Below are 10863 nucleotides of genomic sequence, written 5' to 3' on the forward strand. Positions count from 1 at the left end.
AGCCTGAATCTCCGTATCCGTAAGTTGGTCGGCAGCCATGGCAGAGTAGTCCACTCCCAAATGCACAGAACTAACCTGCGCCCTGGACAGACAGTCAGCCACCCGATTACACTTGCCGGCGACGTGCTGAATGTCAGTGGTAAACTCTGAAATAGCAGAAAGCTGCCGTTGCTGCCGTGCAGTCCATGGTTCTGAAACCTTTGCCATGGCAAATGTGAGAGGTTTGTGGTCTACAAAAAGCGGTAAAGTCACGGCCCTCAAGCAGGAACCGGAAATGACGCGTCGCGAGAAAAAGGGCAAGGAGCTCCCTGTCAAACGTACTGTACTTTCTCTCCGCATCCCGAAGCTTCCTGCTAAAAAAGGCGAGGGGCTGCCAAGCACCACCCACCCATTGTTCGCACACGGCCCCGACTGCAAAATCGGAGGCATCGGTAGTAAGGGCAACAGGCGCCTCAGGAGACGGGTGGGCCAGCAGGGCAGCGTTGGCAAGAGCAGCTTTGGCACTGTCAAATGCCTGCACCCGCTCAGGTGTCCACTCTATCTCTTGGTTGCCTTTCTTGCCCTTAAGTGCATTGTACAGAGGGTGCATGAGGTGAGCAGCCCGGGGGATGAAACGGTTATAAAAGTTCACCATCCCCAAAAACTCCTGCAGGGGCTTCACTGAGGAAGGGCGCGGAAAAGCAGAAACCGCCTCCACCTTAGCGGGCAGGGGAAACGCCCCTTGGGGCGAAACGAGGTGTCCCAAAAACTCTATGGCCGGCAGACCGAACTGGCATTTAGCTGGATTCACAATTAAACCGTGCTCACTGAGACGCTCAAACAACTGGCGGAGGTGCACTGAATGCTCCGCGGCGGAAGGGCTGGCAACCAGTATGTCATCCAGATAGACGAACAAAAATGGCATACCACGCAAAACGGAGTCCATGAGGCGCTGAAACGTCTGTGCCGCGCCCTTCAGACCGAAGGGCATTCGCAAAAACTCGAAAAGGCCAAAAGGAGTGATAACCGCGGTCTTGGGCACATCACGCGGATGGACAGGAACCTGATGGTATCCCCTCACCAAATCCACCTTTGAAAAAATAGTTGCCCCCGCAAGATGAACCGAAAAATCTTGAATGTGGGGAACCGGGTACCTGTCATTAGTCGTCGCATTATTAAGGCGCCTAAAATCCCCACAAGGGCGCCACCCACCGTCAGCTTTAGGGACCATGTGCAACGGGGACGCCCACGGGCTGTTTGAGCGGCGCACAATACCAAGGCGCTCCATGTTTGCAAACTCCTCCCTGGCTATCGCTAACTTCGCGGCATCGAGACGGCGTGCACGCGCAAAAACCGGCGGACCCACAGTGGTAATGTAATGCTCCACACCATGTTTAGCTACGGCTGCAGAGAAGGTGGGAACCGTGAGGGTGGGAAACTCAGCAAGCAAACGCTGGTACTCATCACCTGTGGCAAGCATGTTAGCGAGGGGCAGGGGGCCAGGACTACCAAGTGTACAGGGGTAGGTATCAAAAGACACAGCATCTATCAAGCACCTATTAGCTACATCGACCAACAACCTGAAAGCACACAAGAAATCAGCGCCGAGTATAGGTACTGACACAGACGCTATCACAAAGTCCCAGTTAAACTGACGTCCCTTGAAACACACAGTCACCAACCTCATTCCATATGTGCGAATGGGGGTACCGTTCGCCGCGTCCAGCAGGGGTCCGTGACATTGTCCCAAGGCGTCCGCAGCGGAAGCCGGCATGATGCTACGCTGAGCACCCGAGTCCACAAGCAGACGGCGTCCCGAAGCAGTGTCCTCAATGAAGAGCAGCTTGTCCGAGCTGCCAGCGCACACAGCTGCTAGTGAGCACCGGCCCTCTCGTTTCCCTGGTGCTGGAAGGTACACGGCGGAATGCAGCGCTTCGCCTTCACTCCGAACCGGCGATGATAGAAGCAGAGCACGCTCTCCTTCCTCCGGCGCTCTGCGACGGCGGCCACAGCACCAGCTTCTCTAGTCTCCGTCCCTTGTAGAGCCGCACTCGGTAAAAGTGCATGCACACCGGAATGCCTGGATGACAGCAAAATCTTGTCCGCCTCTTCAGCTAGCCCGCGGTAATCCTTGGCCCGTATCAGAGCGGAGCTGGCTAGCGCGGTGCGCACGGGAGGGGGGAGCTGGCGCAGGAACAGATGCGTAAAGAGAAACGAAGCGTCGCCCGGGCCGAGCAGAGCCAGCATGTGCTCCATCAGCTCGGAGGGTTTACCATCTCCCAAGCCATTCAGGGACAACAGGCGATCAGCCCGCTCTTCGTCTGAAAGCTGATAAATCCGCAGCAGGTTCTCCTTCAGCGCTCCATACTTGTTAGCAGGCGGCGGGTCCCGGAGCAGTCCCATCAGCCGGCGGGTAGAAGCAGAGTCCAGTGCCGCGACGACATGGTAATACTTGGTGTCGTCTGAGGTGATCCCGCGGAGGTGAAACTGGGCCTCCACATGCTGGAACCAAGGCTCTGGATCGTGCTGCCAGAACTCCGGGAGCTTGACCATGGCCGCAAAAATAGCGGGAGAAACGGCGGCGGCTGGTGAGGAAACGGCGGCGGCTGGTGAGGAAACAGCGGCCGCGGCCGCTGAGCTGTCGTCAGCAGACATGTTCTTTAGTCGGGGTCACCAATGTAGGAGTCGGTGGAAGGAGACACGAGCAGGTATGTAGTCTCAGCTTTATTCGGTAAACTCACAACAAACTAGAACTCCAAATATAACTCCCGCAAAAGAAGGAGTCAAGCCCTTTTATCCCAGGCCTCTCTCTCCCGCCTTTTCCCGATCTATTCCGGTCTCTCTCTTCGCAATAAGAGCTTGGGGCATTCTGGTGTGAAATGTGCATATATGTGGCCACCACAGACTCATTAAAACCAAGAATTGTGTGCATTGCTAGATTATTTCCAGTGATCTGTGAGATTGTTCCATATACCAGCTCATCGGGAAATGGAAGACTTAGTCCTTGGCTTTTCACTAATTTAAAATCATTTATCAACAGTTTGAGTATAACATCAAAACCATACTTGTGCAGATAGTGTGCATGAAAAAGTGACACCAAATGAATATTCATCAAAACTGAATTACATTTTGGTGGCAAGTTTCTTAAACCAAAATAAAGACAGGCAATTTTCTTAATTCCCCATTTGGAGCCAGGAAGAGTGGCTGCTTCAAAATCATTGTAGTATAGCTGAATTTATAATGCATATCTTTTTGCTGTAAATAAAGGGTTAGTTTTAAAATAACTTCCATCACAAAAGTCAGTGTAAGTGTCAGGCTCGGATCTAAACTTGCTTAAGGAAAACACAAATGTCTGGATTTCTGCACATCAGCTTCAGTGTTTCTAAAATCAGCACATATATAAAAGGTGTTTGATCACATGAACCGCATTTCTGATTTTGCCTGCTGTCATCTCACTCCCAGTGTTATTTCTACTGGTGAGATACTTTTTTAAGTTGAGGTATTTATTTCTTTTCCATTTTGTATTCAAATTTGTGAATGGGTTTCTCCCAATTTTTCAAAAGAGTTGTTTATTACAGATACGTGGGGGTCAGTTGTAGGTAAAGGAGAAATAATGCTGAAAGATGGGAACACCTAAGAACCACTTTTTAACAACCCATATTTATCGATGTGACAAATTATTATAATCACCTTAATAATAATTTTACCTTTTGAAAGACCACAAGTCTCTCAACTGCATGTGCTTATTTTCAGAGAAGTTGGCCCTCCAGGTGGTGGTGGAAGGAGCTGTAACAACAACAACAAGGAGGTCATGTCTTGGTCGTAGGCTGTGGACAAATAGTCACAAGAATTAATTAACAAAAAACTCTTCAATTTTATTTTTCAAGTATTAGTGATAACAGGGAGGTCTTACGAGATAGTTTTAAACAGTCATTCATTTAATGTTCATATTCCTCCCAACAATCAGATCACTGAACACCATTTATACTAATTCCAGTAAAATCTGTCGCATCTGGTCTAATGTCCTAATTTTAATCACATAATGAAATTAATTATGAAAATAATGAATAAAGCAACTGTAACTGCAATTATAGCAAATGCTTTAAAGCAACCTGAAATCCACTCCACTCCACTGTTGCCATGTTTTGTGTACATAAAGCCTTTGTACTCTATCCGTTGGTACACTTTGAAATAGTCCAGACCTTGCTTCGACCCCACCCTCCAACCCCGGACCTCACTTAAACACCGAACCTGCCCACCCGCTCCCTCTGCCCCCTGTTGTGACACAGAGGGCGACCCAACCCAATCCCCGGACCTCGCTTAAGCCATTATCAACTTTTGAGACAGCCAACAGCAAGTTTTCTTACACAAGTTGGCAACAGTGGCCCAGATAAAGGAGGAGGGTTAAATGTAGCTAGCAGTTGCACCCCAGATAAGTGTTTTTGTTAAATTTGATATTCTAACATTAAGTAATACGGGACAAAATTGATTTATGTAATGTGGGTCTAGGCAAAGCATTAAAGTTGTGAAGTTATTTTATAAAGTTCATTTGTAGTTCTAAACATATTTAGGGTGTTTTTTTTCTTCACTTTTTGTCTCTCCAAAGATGTTATTCCTCTCTCCTACAGCCTCGGTTGCAACTACATCCAAATGACCAATTATGCAAATTAGGCGATGACATCATATAGCAACTTCTAGTGACTTTTAGGACAGCCAATAGCTACTTTCCTTACTGAGGAGTTGGCAACAGTGAAGCCAGATATGTTACTGGGACAAGCAGGTCAGATTTGTTGAAGAATTCCTGTAATTATCTGCTGCAATCCTCCTTCTTGTTTATGCCTTCATCTGTAATTATTTGTTAACCACAGACTACACAGAAATATTTTAGTGACATTTTGATAAGTTAGTGTTGTAAAGTTTTTGTTTTAGTATATAGCTGGTGCAACCATATGTCATGTATACATAGGATGACCTATATAGACATGTCTTTATCCTTTATTGGTCCTCTTGATTTGTTGTGGAATATGTAAGTAAACTTAAAGAAGCATGGATACTGGCATTATTTTACATTTGTATTTTTTTAGTTGATATGTGGTATTTTAATTTCTCACTACGCTAACAATGTAGTGGCAGCTATACCTTAAGCATTATTCAACATGCGTATAGTATAATTGTGTTACTCATCTTGCTTATTTCTTTGTTTCTATGGTTTAGTTTCACTTCTATTCAAAGGTATATGGTGATGCAGCTTAAAATAAAGCACCTGGAGCATGAACACTACATCCTGACACCCGTATTCTTTTGAATGGAGATTGGATTGCTGCTGAATTGTGAATTTCTGCACACGCAAGGAGAGCAGTATAGTGAAAAGATGGATACTCAGCTGGCTAAACTACACCATTGCAGCAGATGGCAGTGAGCAGCAAACATGGATGAAAAACATTTCAGAAACCCTTCACCAAAGGAAGCGCTGAGCGCTAAAGATGGAGCATCAGTTAGTAGTTCTCGACGTTCTGGTTCTACCCGCTCATCAAAATCAGTTGTTGAGCACATGCAACATTTGCTGAAAAGGAAATTGCCATTAAGGTGGACAAAGAAAGATTAGAGGCTTGTTTAGATGCCTTGCATCTGGAAAGGGAGGCCGTAGCTGCTGTTGCCCAGGCAGAGATATTGGAGGCAGCAGCAGAGCATCTCGGTGAGGAGCTCTACAGTAAGAAAAGCAACCCAACGGAACTACAGAGCACACAGGAACGTGTCAGTGATTATGTCAGGGACCAGGTAACACGTCTTAGTCTGCAGCCTGAATTAACATCAAACTTGGCACATGACCAAAAGACAGAGCACCCCAACTGGTTTATGGCACAATGTTCTCAGAACAGCTTATCATCATCTGCACATAAGGATGAAGGTAAAGAAAAAGTAGCAGGAAATTCATATTGTTCACAAGAGGATGCTGAACAAAGGTAAGAGGTATCCCCAACCTCCCTACCTCATGACTCACACTTACCTGCTCAGCTACAAAGCAGAAGTCGCCCTCATTTAAAAAAAAAAAAAAAAGGCATCATTGCAGGAACCAGCCAGTCACAAAGGGCAGCAAAATGCAAAATATTTTTGAATTGGGCTTCTTTTTCTTATGGCACAAAAGTTTGTGACAAATTCATTCATGTCTAATTGGTTTGTGATAGACTTTTCATGCCAAAATTACTAAATTTCCTCTTCTCTTGTGAAGCATGGTGCGGTGGAAAGGGCTTAGGACTCTTGATAGTGTGGAGAAGGACCTCTCACAGGATGCAGAAGACACACCAATTACAAGTGGTGTGACATAGAGTTTAAGGAGTTCAGGAAAAGCATCCTTGTATTCCTGCAGGTTGAAACACAGAGTGGACAGGTCTTTTTCATTTGGGTACTTCTTAAGCAGCAGTGGTTTTGCCACAAGTATTTCGTTTTTGAGACATTTGGTCTCTGTAGATCCAGCAAGACTGTGTAGAGCAGGGGTGTCCAAACTTGCGGCTCGTGGGCTGCTTCCGGCCCGCCCACTTCTGGTCCGCAAATTGATGTCAAAAATAACATACAATTTGGTCCTTTAAGTTACTTTTTTGACATTTCACCTTCCCCTCCAATTAAGAGGGTTAAGCGAAATGTCAAAAAAATAACTTAAAGGGTCAAATTGTATGTTATTTTTGACATCAATTGGACACCCCTGGTGTAGAGGGAGCAAAAGTGTGGGATCAAGGTAGTTGGCTGACTGGGGCAGGAGACATGAAATGGCATTCATCAGGTCTCTATTTTTTTGGGAAAATCTGTTCTCTAGTTCTGAAATGGCCCTGTCTAATATGTTGAGAGATGCTCTTTTATTAAACAATACATCGTCAAAGTCCTAAGCCCGTTCTGTGGAGCATTCTGTCCTAAGTTGTTTTAAGCCCGCCAGACAAGCCCCAACAACAGTACATGCAGCAGACATATCAGTGGAGTGGGACTGCGGCATTGTGTTTTCATGTTTTAGAAGGACAAGTACTCTCTCCAAAAAGTTTCCAATTTGTGTAAGCAGGCCTGATGCCTCTGTGCACAAATGAGTACTAACATTGTCATCTTCTGAGATTTCCTTTATAATTTTCAGTACGCGCTCCTTGTTGTCAATTAAACATTATGTCACATCATAATGACTAGTCCATCTGATTTCCAAAAGCTTTCTCAGACATGTGGTGTTGAAAGAAATTGAAAAGAGAACTGGAAAGATCAAAGAATTTCTTTGCACATGGCTCACTCTGCATTGCATGTACTACAATTAGGTGTAGCTGGTGGTTATAGCAGTGAATGTAGGGGATGTATTTGCCAGTTTTGCTCTGAATTAATGCCTGCACACCACCTTTCACTCCACTCACCACTGATGTGCCATCATAACATTGACTCACAATGTGCTCTTCACTGAAGCCAACATCTGCAAAATACCTCAGTATTTCTGTGGACATGTGTTCAGCATCTAACTGAGGCAAGTCGAACAGACTAATTAGATGTTCTTCTGGGACTGATTTACTAGTGTTGTAGTACTCGAGATCGGTCTTGGTCTCAAGACCGGTCTCGAGACCGCTTTTTGATGGTCTCGGTCTTGTCATGGACTCGACCGCATTTGGTCTCGGTCTTGTCATGGACTCGGACCTTGCGGACTCGGGATTTTATTTCAAGACCAGTCAAGACCACAGCTGTGGAAATATCACTAAACTGCCAGAATACTGTCCAATTTATTTGTTAACATCTTTGCTTTTATTGGATGCAAAACGTACTGATTCAAATCCCACAAATATTGCGCTCCTCTGCCTCTCAAAGGAGCACCTCACAGACTCCGCCCCGGCTAGGTCGCTGCTATTATCGCTGCTTACGCCTGTATCATTTCACCGCAGTTTGCAATCTACCACAGAGCACGGACAGTTTCATTCACAATGTGTACGTTTGATCTCACTATGGTCACGCGTGTGCTGCATAAATCGAAATAACCGCATGAACACGAAGAGAAGTAAGAGGGAAAATGAAGATCAAAGGAAAATTTCAGGCTTCCGATTCAACAAAAAAATCCCAGCATGAAAGGTAAATACCAACCTTCATGTATTTTGATACACAAACTAAAATTTAATGCAAGTTTTAGGGCTGCAACGATTCTTGGAATAACGCAATTCGATTATTAAAAATCCTCGACACAAATTTGTTTCTTTGATGTTTGGTTTCAGCTCTGCAGCTCAGGTGTCTCCGTGTAAGCGGAGCATTTCCAAAAAAAACAAAAACGAGCCTTTAACACGAGTGGATCGCTGAGATGTTTTTACACGCCCCCACTTCTCTGTGCTGTGAGTGCGCATGTTTGAATGTGCGCGTGTTGTGCAGAGGATGTCAGCTGTTATTTTTTTCTTTATGTCAGCTGTAGCCACCAGAACAGATCTATAACCACAGTGTACTGGGGAAAGGGGGGCTGCCATTAGCACTAGCAATCGTTCGGTGCCCCCTCCACCCCCTTCAGTACAGAGGGGCTCCTTCAAAATGTTTTTATCAACCACCTGATCAGCAACATGAAGAACAGAGAACTTTGTAGCTGCTCCATCCACCCTGTTTGTTTCACACAGAGAAACATCTGCAGTACGGAAGTTAAAATATGCTGATGAATTGTTAAAATGAAAAATTATTTCTTATCCAATTACTTGATTAATTGACGGAGTAATCAATTGAATACTTGTTTACTAAAATAATTGATAGTTGCAGCCCTACTTGTATTCAGAAAGCCATAGTCAAACATTAGGTTTCAGCACCAGTAGAGCTATGAGAGGCCTTCAAGAATAAAATACTACAGTTCCCAGCAAGATGATGTCACTTCCTATTGTTGCATTAAAAATGTGATAGTTTATGCTCACAATATGGTGGCTGATATTCAAATGTAGGAAATGCTATTAGCAGCTGAGGAATCTGGATTATGTTTTTGTTGTGTATTTTTTTATGTGATTTCTGCAAACACAGTGGAAGGAAACGGCACTCTGGGACACATTAAATACTTGATGTATAAATGTAACTTTTCTGGATTATATGCAAAAATGATCATTCTATCAATCTAATAAGGCCTGATTTAGAGTTCTGCATTGATCCTTTGTGTATAACTGAAAATCCTCTCTGAAGCAAACCTGACATGCACCTCGAGAAATGTAACTACACGTCCAAAAAAACTGATTACTGCTTTCTGGTTATGTCTTAGGCCCCATCACTCAATTAACAAGTGGGAGCGGCATTTATGTGGTTAGTATTAGCTTACTAATTAGCATTAGCATTAGTGCTGGGGTGAGAAATATTTCTTGCTAGAACCCGGAAGTTACCATGGCCACCACCAATGGTAACAGCAGAGAAGTAAGTAAGTTGTTTCTCCGCCATTAGTACATTGAGCTAGTGGTGGGCAGATTGATCCTAATATCGATAATATGGATGCCAACGTTGGTATTGGTATTGATCAATATCAGTGTGATGAGATCGATACTTTGGCTTCAGTTTCTCTCCTGTATGCAGTGCTGTGGTTTCATCAAAGATGCAGGCTGACTGTCTAAGTGTCGCTCCTGTCACAGCACAGAGCATTTTGCTCCTCCCCTCCCCACAGTGTTTTGTTATACTGTCATGTGATGCATAACATATTTTATTTGGGAAAAAAAAGGATTTTGCTATGAAACATTTAAATCAAATTTAAATGTAAATTTGTAGAAAATTAGTGAATGAAGGGACATTTTTTATTAAATTTTTTTATTATACTTTCTGAAAAATCTACCTGGAAAAAAGTTTGCATTTGTTCTTGAGTGATGATTTTGTACACTTAATTTATGAAAAAAAATTCCAGACATCAATGTATGGGGAAAATTGTTTTATTCTATTGTTTCAGAACAATAACTTTTATTTTGATAAAGTATTTTCTACTTACATATAAACTTTGCCCAATTCTATCCTGGGTTTTAACTAATTAATGATCCAAAGGAAAAAAATCTCAAACCAGTTAAACTTCATGGAAATTCTTCATAATTATTAAAAAGTATTGGTATCAGTATCGGTGATAATGGCCCTGTGTTTACTTTACATAGGATCGATACCAAATCTTGAAGTGTCGCACACAACTACACTGAGCAGCATACACCAGGAGTGATTGACAGTGCTAAGACCCTCCTCCTGGCTCTGACTGGTTGTTTTTGACTGGGAGCAGTTCAGGGAGGAGGTGGAGGAGCTCCATTTTTTTCGCAGATTATCGGTCTCATACTGTCTGACATGGTGACAGTTTTAACAAATATGTAAAAACCAGATTTTTTATAAAAGTTACATCCTGCAGCTTTAATCTGTATAAGATTAAAGGCTTTAGTTCTTACTGTTGATGAGTGTTTGCCATTTTTTCAGTTTTACACATTTAGCTATGTGGTTTTGAAAAAGCACCCATTTTTACAAAGGTTGTTGGTTTAAAAACAACATAACTTTATGTATTGTTTATGAAAGGCAGAGAATAGTTAAGACTATTGTGATGAACTATGAATAATTGTTTTACATTCTGTGATAAATGATCTTTATTTAATACCCAGGAGTATTAAATAAAGATGGTTATATTTATTTGAGCTGTGAGTGTTTAATATCAGGGTAATTTTATGGGAATGAGGATCTTTCAGATCAATTTGAGAAGTGATTTTGATCATGTTTCACATTTTATTGTGTCATGTAGTGTCAGGCACTGGTCTTGGTCTTGTCTCGGTCTCGCCCCCCCTCGGTCTTGGTCTCGACTGGTCTCGGACCCTAAAAGTCTTGGTCTTGTCTCGGTCTCGGGTTAGGTGGTCTTGACTACAACACTATGATTTACACACAAATCTGATAATGATGGACAGATTTTCA

This window comes from Archocentrus centrarchus, chromosome 24, assembly GCF_007364275.1.
Source record: "Archocentrus centrarchus isolate MPI-CPG fArcCen1 chromosome 24, fArcCen1, whole genome shotgun sequence".
In the NCBI taxonomy this organism is placed as follows: Eukaryota; Metazoa; Chordata; class Actinopteri; order Cichliformes; family Cichlidae; genus Archocentrus; species Archocentrus centrarchus.